The sequence below is a fragment of the Bactrocera tryoni genome, unplaced genomic scaffold (genome assembly GCF_016617805.1).
Source record: "Bactrocera tryoni isolate S06 unplaced genomic scaffold, CSIRO_BtryS06_freeze2 scaffold_25, whole genome shotgun sequence".
Classification (NCBI taxonomy): domain Eukaryota; kingdom Metazoa; phylum Arthropoda; class Insecta; order Diptera; family Tephritidae; genus Bactrocera; species Bactrocera tryoni.
The window spans coordinates 11,893,741-11,905,728 of NW_024395977.1; positions in this window are offsets into that span (position 1 = coordinate 11,893,741).

Here is an 11,988-nt window from a genome sequence, read left to right on the forward strand (position 1 = left end):
AGTAAATTGGAACCTGATATTAATAAAATTATTAAACAGCACCAGATTCATCCTTTACATTAGTTTTTATATATAGATCGATTATTTTAGTTTTATTTTTAATACTATAAAGTTGTGTTTCAATAATCATTCTTATTGGCAGGTGGAGCCCGTAAGAGTTAACTTGAGACCTAAGCGCCGTTGTATGTTACCTACTGCGCTTAGGTTTCAAGTTGCTGGTTATAGTAAAAGTTTCGTTTAGAATTCTCCGTTAATATACATATATAGGTCACAATAATTAATTTGAAGTTATAGTGGTTTTTAAATAGGTGAAAAAATGGGGGCGCTAAAAAAACATTTATTCTCAAAGTGGACGGTAGACAAAATAAGTTTGGGAACAACTGCCTTAGGCTAATGCTTTGATACAATCCTGCGATCAAATACGCCTTAAAAGAAGAGATATGACTGCGTACTAAAGAACAACGTTTCACCAAAACAGCTCAATCACTTGCATGAGATTTTAAGATTTTATTCTTAGGCTTTTAATACACAAAGCAGAAATAAAGAAATATTATAAAAAAAAAAAATTAGTTGGGCACTTCTTAAGTATGGACTGTGAAACCGGGCATGAGAGTCGTTTTCGACGGCTCAGCACCGACCACAACTGATTATACTAGTAGACGCATAATTTGTGGCACGAAAATTCTTAGATGTTTCTAATGCAGTTTGATACCCTGAAGTCATCTCTGAAAACAGAATTTTTCTATCACCCACAGATATTCTGTAACCTGAGGCTTTAGATTTTACAATACATAAAATTGCATTATATTGCATCATCTCATATTTCCATACGATCATGGAATTATATGGTTTATACCGGTTCTGCCTGCTTGTTTGAAGTACACACCGTATTGTACGATCATTTTATTTTACATAATTTATCAGTAGCCTAACGGTGTACGCATCGGTTACGCGTTCTATATTTAGATAGCAAAACCGTTTTTGAGTTCACATTCTTATACGTTTTTGAAATTATTGTGTTTAAGATTTTTAGGTACCGTTTTTGTTATGTGTACGGAGAACTAACTTTTAAATCGTAAAAACGTAATTTTACTCCGCTTGTGCTAAAGGCTTACGAACTAAAAGGTTCAAATCATAAAATGCTTTTAGCAGTGCTTACCATAGGCAGAACCTAAAGACCATCTTACAGACTGCTATTTTGCCTCACGAATATTAAACGTATTGGACTGAAGTAAAAAAATACGGTTAGGTAATATAGTTTACAATCAACTTTAAGACCTGTCAAACATAGTAAACAACTTCCTATTCCAAAAGCACCAGAATCTTAGAGTCTCGATAAAAAACTAGAATCTACTAGTTTTTCATCCTTTATTTGCTTTACCAGGATGTTCAAATGTGACGCATCTAATTTCACAGGGTTAACTTAATGACTTAGTTCGAGATCTAAGTCTTTCAGAATCGCAGTCCGAACTTTTAGCATCCAGACTAAAAGGTTGGAACTTTCTCCAAAGTGATGTGAGTATGGTTGGGCAATATGTGGAGCCCTAAAAGTAATAGCCCTTCTTTTTGGAATGCAACTAGGATATACGAAATATTGTTGCTTCGTTTGCGAATAAGACAGCCATGCGAGAGACTGTCATTATGTACAGCAGTGGCCAGTACGTCAGAAACTCAATTCCAGATAAAAAAAAACGTTACCAATGAACCCCTAGATGAACCCAAAACGGTATTACTACCCCCTTTGCATATTAAATTGGGTTTAATGAAGGATTTTGTTAAAAGCAATGGGCAGAAACGGAAGAAGGTTCATGTATCTGAAACAAAAATTTCCAAGAGTCAGTGGAACAAAATTTAAGGAGGGTATATTTGTGGGACCGCAAATAAGAGAACAAATGAAAGATAAAACATTTGAGCAAATGCAAAATGAAACTTAAATACGAACCTGGAGTGGCTTTAAAAGCGTTGTTCTTGGAAATGTGACATCTGACAATTACAAAGATCTTGTGAGTAAACTATTTACTGCCTATAAAAAAATGGTTTGCAACATGTCCCTTAAAATTCACTTTACGGACTCCCATCTGGATTTTTTTCCGAAAATTTAGGGGCCATAAGTGATGAACATGGGGAACAGTTGCACCAAGACATTTCTGCTATGAAGAAACGGTAACGTGGAATGCTAGTTTGCTTGCCGATTACTGATGGACATTTTTAAAGGATACTCGCAGAAAAAAATCGACAGTAACATTTTAAGGTACTCTTTGGCTAATAAAATAATATAATAACAATATAACTATCGCTGTTTTTTTTTAACAAAAATCATCGTAGCAAAAAGACTTTAGGTGGTAGAATAAACCTGTAGCTATTTTCTACATTTGTTGCAACTTTGTTCGGTTAATGTCATAAGAAACAGGTGGATTTTTTTTTTTTTACCAGTGTTATTCATTGAACAATGCATTGATGGCAGGTCCAACTATTCAACCAAAGGTAGCCGGCACTCGTCGTTTTGGTTAAAATTTGGTCGCCCTAACAACAGACATAATGTATCGGAGCATTCGAGTCACCTCATCTAATAACTACTTGCTCTGCATACTTTCAAGGAACGATCCAAAGGAAGATATAAAAAATTCAAACTCGATACGGTTGCGTATTGATCAAAGTCTGCACCAACCGCACCAAGCATCAGCTTACTGTCTATGAAGCAGTTGTGTACTCCATTGGCTCCAAAATAATTCAACGCGACTTTTATGTCGACGACTTAATCACTGGTGCTCATACCGTTGAAAAAGTAAGAGAAATAATAAAACAAACATCTGAGTTGTGAAAGAAATTTTAAAATTCGAAATTGGTGTTCAAATAAACCAGAGATGCTTAGCAATAAATCGGATACCGATAGTGAGAAATGAATCAAATTCGATAAGGGAAGTGTTTTGACAAAGACGCTTGGACTTCAATGTAATCCCGATGCTGATAAATAGAAAAATTACTAAGCGCTAATCTTATAGCTCAACTTTATGATCCATTGAGAATAATTGGGCCCGAAGCTTGCAAGGCAAAAATATTGTTTGAGCTACTATGGGTGGAGAAGATCTGTTGAGACGAAAGTCTATCAATTTCCTCTGCAACATTGTGGCTTCAACTTAATGATGAAATTAATAGTGTAGAAATATGATATATCCAAGATATGTTGGCTTACCAAATTCTGGCTTGAAGTTACATACATGAATTTTGCGAATCCAGCATCTTACTGCACTTGTATCTAGGTAGAGTCTCGTTTAGATGGGCAGGCATATTCCATGTTACTCTGTTCGAAATCAAGCGTTGCCAACAGCCACGGCCACAGTACCAAAATTAAAGTTGTGTGGAGCTCCGCTTCTGGCTCAAGTAATTCAGTATATATTCAATTTACGAATATTTAACTGCCGGTTCTTTTGCTGGTCTGTAAAATTCGGTTTTGTCATGAATAACGGAGGAGGCTTCTTGTTTTAATATTTTTTATCGCTAATCGCATTACAAGTATTAAACATTTAACAAATGACATGGAGTGGCCAACACATCTGAATCCTGCACACATCTTGTCGAGAAGTGCATTGCCCATAGAGTTATCAAACTCTTCATATTGAAAATTTAGACCTCCATTTCATTCGAAAATATATTGAGTACATTTAAGCCATCCGTTAAGCGTCGGATATTTTCAGGCTTATTTCGATTTATCCGAGTAGGTTGTCGTTTATAAAATGCATTATCATATTTCCATTTACAACATCAAATCTTTCTAACCAAGGGACATCTTCTAACAGAATATATGATATTAGAGCACATTCGCACATCCGAATCTACATTCCGGACTTCAAGCATTACTTGCTGCAATACGGCAACAATATTGGCCCCTGGGAGGCAGAAAGATGGCGAGTAAACAAGTGCACGTGATGTTTCAGATTAAGACCCGAGCTTTGCAAAACTTGGGAAACTTATCAGAAGACCGCGTCCGTTCAAGTCGGCCTTTTTAAATCACCGAAGTTGACCGGAGGGTTTGACTGAAAGTTTATTACACCTCGACATCTTCATTTTGGATGACTCTGGCAGGTCTCAATGAAAATACCGAAATTCTATTCCTGGCGAACTGTTGGTTCTCCAGTACCCACTTTTGATGAACTTAAAACTCGTATGTCTGATCTCTTCTTCTTCTTTATTGGCGTAGATTCCGCTTACGTGACTAAGGCCGAGTAAACAACAGCGCGCCAGTCGTTTCTTCTTTTCGCTACGTGGCGCCAATTGGATATTCCAAGCGAGCCCAGGTACTTCTCCACCTAGTCCTTCCAACGGAGTGGAGGTCTTCCTATTCCTCTGCTTCTCCCGGCGGGTACTGCGTCGTAAACTTTCAGATCTGAAGTATTTTCGTCCATTCGGACAACATAACCTAGCCAGCGTAGCCGCTGTATTTTAATTCGCGGAGCTATGTCAATGCCGTCGTATATTTTATACAGCTCATCGTTCCATCGAATTCGCCGTGGCCTACGCGCAAATGGCCATAAATCTCAGTCTAGGGTGTTGAGACCACTGACATCAATATCATCGGCATACGCCAGCAGCTGTACACTCTTCTCGAATTATTTTCTCTAGCAGCACGTTGAAGAAGTCGCACGATAGGGAGTCGCCTTGTCTGAAGCCTCGTTTGGTATCAAACGGCTCGGAGAGGTCCTTACCGATCCTGACGGAGCTTTTGGTGTTGCTCAACATCAGTTTACTCAGGCGTAAAGGCAGGCCCTTTTCGTGCTGTCGAAAGCAGATTTCAAATCAACGAAGCGGTGGTGTGTGTCGTTTCGCCTTTCACGGGTCTTTTCCAAATTTGGGGCATGGTGGTTATCTGGTCAGTTGTTGATTTGCCAGGTCTAAAGCCACATTGATAATGTCCAATTAGTTTGCTGACGGTAGGTTTTACTCTTCCACACAATACTCTCGATAGAACCTTATAAGCGATGTTGAGAAGGTTTATCCCACTGTATTTGGCACAGATTGTGGGGTCTCCTTCTTTGTGGATTGGGCAGAAAACACTAAAAATCAAATCGTTGGGCATGCTTTCGTCCAACCATATTTTACAAAAAAGCTGATGCATGTTCCTTATCAGTTCTTCGCCGCCGTGTTCGAATAGCTCGGCGGGCAATCCTTCGACGGGTAATTGTTATTCGAACTTTTTCATGGTCGGGCAATGAAACGTCTGCTCCATCGTCATCGATTGGGAAATCGGGTTCGCCTTTTCCAGGCGTTGTGCTTTCACTGCCATTCAGCAGGCTGGAGAAGTCTTCCCTCCATAATTTGGGTTTGCTCTGTGCAGCGGTCACAAGATCACTTTTGGGGGTTCTACAAGAGTATGCTCTGGTCATGAAACCTTCTGTTAGCCACCGAATTTTTTCGTAGAATTTTCAAGCATTACCCCTGTCTCTTTATTTTTTTGTGTGCAAATGCGTCTCGCTTCCCTCTTCAACTCACGGTATCTATCCCATCCCGCACGTGTTTCAGTAAATTGTAGCGTTGCGAGGTAGGCAGTCTGTTTTCTCTCCGCTGCGACACGGCACTCCTCGTCGTATCACCTGTTCTTTTGCATTTTCCGAAAACCAATGGTTTCGGTTGCTGTCTGTTGTGATTGCAGCTTCTCGACATCGAACCTTCCTTGTGTTTGCTGACGTGCCTTTTTTGCTGCACAGAGGCGGGTGCGAATCTTGGCTGCATCAAGATAGTGGTCCGAGTCGATGTTAGGACATCTAAGCGCACGCACATCTAAAACACTGGAAACGTGTCTTCCATCCATCACAACATGATCGATCTGGTTGGTGATTTTTCGATCCGGAGACAGCCAGGTGGCTTGATGTGTTTACTAATCCTGGAATCTAGTACTACAGGTAACCATATTTCGGGACCCCGCGAAGTCGATCAGCCTCAACCCATTTGAGGATGTTTCCTCGTGGAGGCTGAATTTACCGACCGTAGTGCCAAAGATACCTTCTTTACCCACCCTGGCGTTAAAGTCGGCAAGCGCGATTTTGATGTCGGGGTGGGGCAGTTCTCATAGGTGCGCTCCAAGCGTTCATGGAAGGAATCTTTGGTCCTATCTTCCTTCTCTTCCGTCGGGGCATGGGCGCAAATTAGCGTAATGTTGAAGAACTTCGCTTTGATGCGGATTGTGGCTAGACGTTCATTCACCGGAGTGAAAGACAGTACTCGGCGACGGCAAATTTTCGCTCCTTTATATGGCCACTGTAGTAAATGTCACAAGGACCTACTTGTCTTAGTCCTTGTCCCTTCCATTGCATTTCTTAGACGGCGGTGATGTCAGCCTTCACACTAACGAGGACATCAACCAGGTGGGCAGCGGCACCTTCCCAATTAAGGGACCGGACATTCCAGGTGCATGCCCTAAAATCGTAGTCCTTAATTCGTTTGCCATGGTCGTCATCAAGAGGGGGGCTCTTATTCGAGGCTTGGTGTTTTTTTCATTTGTCTGATCTCATCAGTTAATAAATCTCGACAACTTTGTTCAATTACAGAAAATCCTGTATACGTGCACACCTTACATCTATGTATATCGGAACCAAACCTTTCACCAATAAGCACCAATCGACTGAGCAATTGGCAGCGAATACAAATTATGCAACAGACTTTTTGGAAAAAAATGAAGTTCTGAATATCAATTACTTTTGCAACAACGCCCACGATATCTAAGGAACAGTAACCCAATTGGAACTCTGCACCGTGCGCCACTACACCACTCAACACATCACTCACAAAGCAACATTGGCACCGCCCAACGAGCAAAATCCTTCGTCGTGGAAACAGACGGTTTCTTTTGATCACGAATCGCGATCAAACGACATCAGCGGACGTTTTTTTCTATCTTCGGCGCCCACCAGCTTTTCCAGTTCTTTACTTAGATTTTTTGAACCTCATCCAAAACTCCAGTGGGATCCGACCAACGAGTTAACTCAATAGTTTTGCAAGGAATAACTCATTTATTTACTTTACTCCTTTGTTTTAAATTTTTTCCGACCAGGAAGTTGATCTCTTTTTCAATCGAATAACTCTTCCAGTTATTCGAAATTTGTATCATTTCATTTCCTCTGGTATCCAACCAGGTAGAAAGTTTTGTGAACAAAAAATAAAAACATTTCGCTTAAACTGAAAAAGGGGCTTCTCGTGCGGAGTGATTCTACACGTAAGTTGTGGTGTCAACATATGGTTATTCGAGCCATCCTAAATAGCACTATTGTGAAAAAAAAATTTTAAATAAAATTATAAAGCGAAAAAAAGCTAAAAATGCTGAATTATACAATAAAACGAAACATAAATTGGTGGCAAACAAAATTTAAAAAGTGCACAAGTGTAAGTGTAGTAAAGCAGATAAGTTACATACATAAATACGTACATATGTACAAATATACAGAGCCCGAAAAGGAAAATAGTGGAACATAAAAGAGAAAAAAGGATAAGTGCTTTGAAAAGTTCACAGAGTGCATACACACTTACTAAAAATATATACATATGAGCCATTCCATCACTTGGCGACATGGTTTTGTACCCGTGGTTCTCCGATTTTGACGTATAGCGACAACTTTGCATTTTTTTTGCTGTTCATGGGATCAGAGTCCCATATTTTGGAACACTGATTCTTATGTAAAATTGAACGAGGAAACGAATGAAAAAGTCAATTTTGAAAAAAAAAAAATTGGGGAAAAGCACAAAAAACGGGGAAAAAAATGTTTTTTTGGGATTTTGAAATTTTTTTTGGATTTTGAAAATATTTTTATCAGAAAGCTTAAATTTTTTTACATAAAATTGGATAACTGCAAAATTTTTTTCGCTCAATTTTGAGGTCGTTAAAAAATAAAAAAATAGTCATTTTTTTGTTTGATCTCAATTTGAATTGCGCGCCGAAAAACAATGGACCAATTTTGACCACTAAAAAGTTTACAGATATTCTTATTTTGGTCTATATTATTCTAAAGTTTCGTCAAAATCGGAGAACCACGGGTACAAAACCATGTCGCCAATTGATGGAATGGCCCATATATTACAGAAACAAAAATTCATATGCACACGAAAAACCCAAAAACAAAGTTTAGTGCAGTGACAAAACAAAAAATTAATAATATATATACATACATACGGTTTGTGTATATATACATATGTATGCATAATTAACATAGTGGTGAGAAAAATAAGCAGTTATTACAAAAAAACAAAAAAGCAAAAATAAAACGGGGGCGAAAACCAAACAAAAATAACAGCACGCACAGGGAACCCACCGAACCATTCCAGTGCAGGAATTGGGAGCGCACACAGGAAAACCTACGTACCCAAAATCCCATAACGGATATCAAAGTGAGTCGTATCGATTCATTTTAGTAGTTCATTGCTTAATTTCTGCATATACATATGTATGTATTTTATTACGATGAAAATCTTGTTACATGTCTTATTTTATATACATAGTGTATATAAAACTAGGCATAATATTCGCCTAGGGGCCCAGGATGTTTAAATGAGTTAAGCATCTACCCCCTCTATCCGGTAAACCTGGCACATCCTAATACAACAGCGCATTTCACCACAGCTGATGACAGTACAGCACAATTCAACACACCTGTATACCAACCCAACCAACAAAGGAATGGACAACGGGAGAGCGGACACAATTCCTCTCATACATTTCGACCATCAGCATTCGTTTTTCATACGTACATTACGTTCTATACTACGCCGGGTCAACGCACCAAACATATGTACATCAGATTTCGTCTCAACGCGGTTCCTGTGAGCGATCAACTCGATTTATCAACAATTTCGCAGTGCGATTAATTAAACTCCGCCGATAACATTTAGATATACATATTTCTTTAAAATTGTATTGTATTTTAAATATAAGACATATTAAAGTAAATTGTACAACCAATTACCCGTGTATTTTCATTTGCAATTTTCATCGCGGGTGTGAGTGGAATTATAATACCCTAATCAGTGGCAGATTAAGAGTATCCGAGGCCCTAAGCACAGAGCCTGTGTAGACCTTCTATTGCTTAAATGGAAATGGAAGAAATGGAATGGAAGGTAGAAAGTATAAAATGAAAGTTCATCAAAATTGAAAATGTAGTAGGTATAATTTAAAACTTAAAACATTTTTTCTTTGCCTTAATCAGAACAAACTCCGAAATTACATCGTCGTATCTGACGAATTACTATATGTCTGCCTCAATACATATTAATGCTAAAGAATTATGCTTGTCTGGGTGGATTTTTGTTCTTTGCAGGTTTTTTAATCTTTTTAGCTGTGAGAAGGATCGTTCAGCAGAGCAGTTGTAAGGTGTGAAAGATTCTAAACGCCTCTTCTATATTTGGAAAAAGCACTTTGCTTTATCTATAATAATCATTTCATATAGATCGGAATAGGTGACCTTTCTTTCTGAAAATTCATATTTTATTCGAACATATTTATGAAAATTATTAAATTCGCCGAGGAAGTTTTCATTGAAGTCTTCTGAGTAAGATTCTAAGAGCAATTGGATATTTTTTTCATATTCTGAACATGACTTATTTAGATCCGCAAGAAATGAAACCTTTTGTGAAACTTCGTGGTATACATCACCTCTTCTTTGCATTTGAGCATTAAGTGTGTCAATTATTACATTGAAAGTCTCAATGCGGAATTTGTCTCTAGGATTCAAATCAAGTTCCTCTGCATTTCCATCATTTACTTGTTTCTTGCTAATTCGTCTTCGAGTTTTCTTATACTCCCCATTAGGAAAAATTTTTCTTGTCTCGCCTTCAAATTTTTCAAATTGATTCCTCATTTCAACGAGATGACCCGATAAAGAATGATACAAATTGGAACACGTTTTAAGATCTACTCCTTCTTCTTAGAGTCCTTTACTGGTGCGATGAAAAACTTGTAGAATATCATTCCGCAAAGTGAGCATAAATATAAACTCAAAATCTTGCATTTTGTTTGAAATATTTTGTGATTCTAACCTGGTCTCACCTTTTTGGTTTGTATCCTCAATGTCTAGGTGATGGTACTAGGTCAGTATAGTAAAACCCTCGAAGGGTTTGGCGTTCGTATGTGTCAGTTTTTTTATGACCTTTTAAATTTTTTCCTTATCTTGATGTTTTTTCGCTTAGTTGTAACATTTTGGCAAAAACGTTGTTTTTTTTGTTTTTTTTTATGTTAAACTCGTAGTAGTAGCTGACAGTGTAGCTGACAGTGAAATCCGGACAACTAAAAAATCACAGTTTTTCCTTATTATTTTAGTGGAATATTTAAATTTTTTATTTTAAAACAATAATATATATTTAATACGTTAGTATTAAGCGTAAAAAAGTCAGTCTAGTGGATTGCACTTATAAAATTTTTTTTTATTCATTTTAGATATTGTATCATTGTTCTCAATGGGATTGAGATCCGCACTGTTACCTGGCCACTCCTAAGTCAAGACCCCTATTTTAGATAAATAATTCTTCACCTTAAAGAAAGAAAAAAGGATAAGTATAAAATGTGTAATTAAAATTATAGCAATAAACTCAAGTTGTACAAAAAAATGGATACTTACTATTTTGGCACGATGGCAGGGCGTAGAGTCATCCTGAAAAATAAGGACATACGCTTGTGAAAAGTGGTTTTTCATTGAAGGTATTAAATTGGTTTCAAGTATCTCCTGACACTTATTCCCATTGACGTTTCCTTCTATTAGGGCTAGTTGCCCAAGGCCATGGTAGGAAAAGCAACCCTAGACCATTCGGCTGTCTCCCTGCTTGACAGTTTATGAACACATTCGTCCTTCAACCGCTCACCAGTTTTCCTTCCCACGTAGGACATACCGTCGCTGCAAAAAATGTTAAATTTGGACTCATTTGAAAAGATTACATTTCGCCAATCAAGCTAAGTCATATTTTGATGTTCTTTTGCCCATCGTAAACGGATTGACGAATTTTTGAGGTTAAAAGTGGTTTTTTGGCGGCCCAAAGAGCATTCAAACCAACCTTTTGAAGCCTCCGACGAACAGTTCTCGCGCTAACTTCCATACCGACATCTTCAAATAACTCCACTTTAATGTCCTCAGCAGTTTTGAATGCATGTGATCATACATTTCTGTTGCGCTCAGTGAGCAGTGTCCTATAAAATAGTATATCTGTCCTGCTCTAATATCCCCAATCGACGGCTGATGCAGAGTTGCATTTTAAACAGCTGATGCAAGGTTGCATTTTTTGATTCCTACTTTAAAAATTTCTAAAAATTTCAAACAAAACTTTTCAATTTTTAAATTATTAGTTTTACTATTTGTAATACATATTTACATAAATTTTATTATAATTACATAAATTAAAGCTAACATTGTTATTTACACAATATATTTAATTAAAAAAAATAATTACCATCTGAAAAAAGCCAAAATCTTACAAATTTTTGGACTCGCCTCCAAACGATTTCTGACGCCATTGTAGATTCTGACGATTCAGATCTACCACAAAATTTTAAATATAATACGTAAACTGCTTAGGCCAGTACAAAGAAAGAAAAGCTATGATATCCGATCAACTAAAGCTAATTTAAGCAATTGCACCTACTCCTCACAGTAGTGTAGAGCTGCCACAAATAGACAGTCAAAAGGTAAGTACAGGCATCCACCTCGAGGTGCCCGCATGTGACACAGAAACATTTTATGGGGGTTATGAAGAATGACGGTCCTTCCGGGACATCTACACAGCAGTTTACATCAACCATCCGCAACTATCAAAAGCACAAAAACTGTGTCACCTCCGATACAAAACCAAAGGTCGAGCAGGCGTCATAGTAAAACAGTTCGCTCTTAATGACGATAATTTCAGTTTGGCTTGAGAAGCTCTAAAATCTAAATACGAAAACGAAAGAATACTGGTCGATAAACAAGTAACGACTGTAATAAACTTGCCAAAAATTAAGAAAGAAAAAAGTGTAGAATTCAT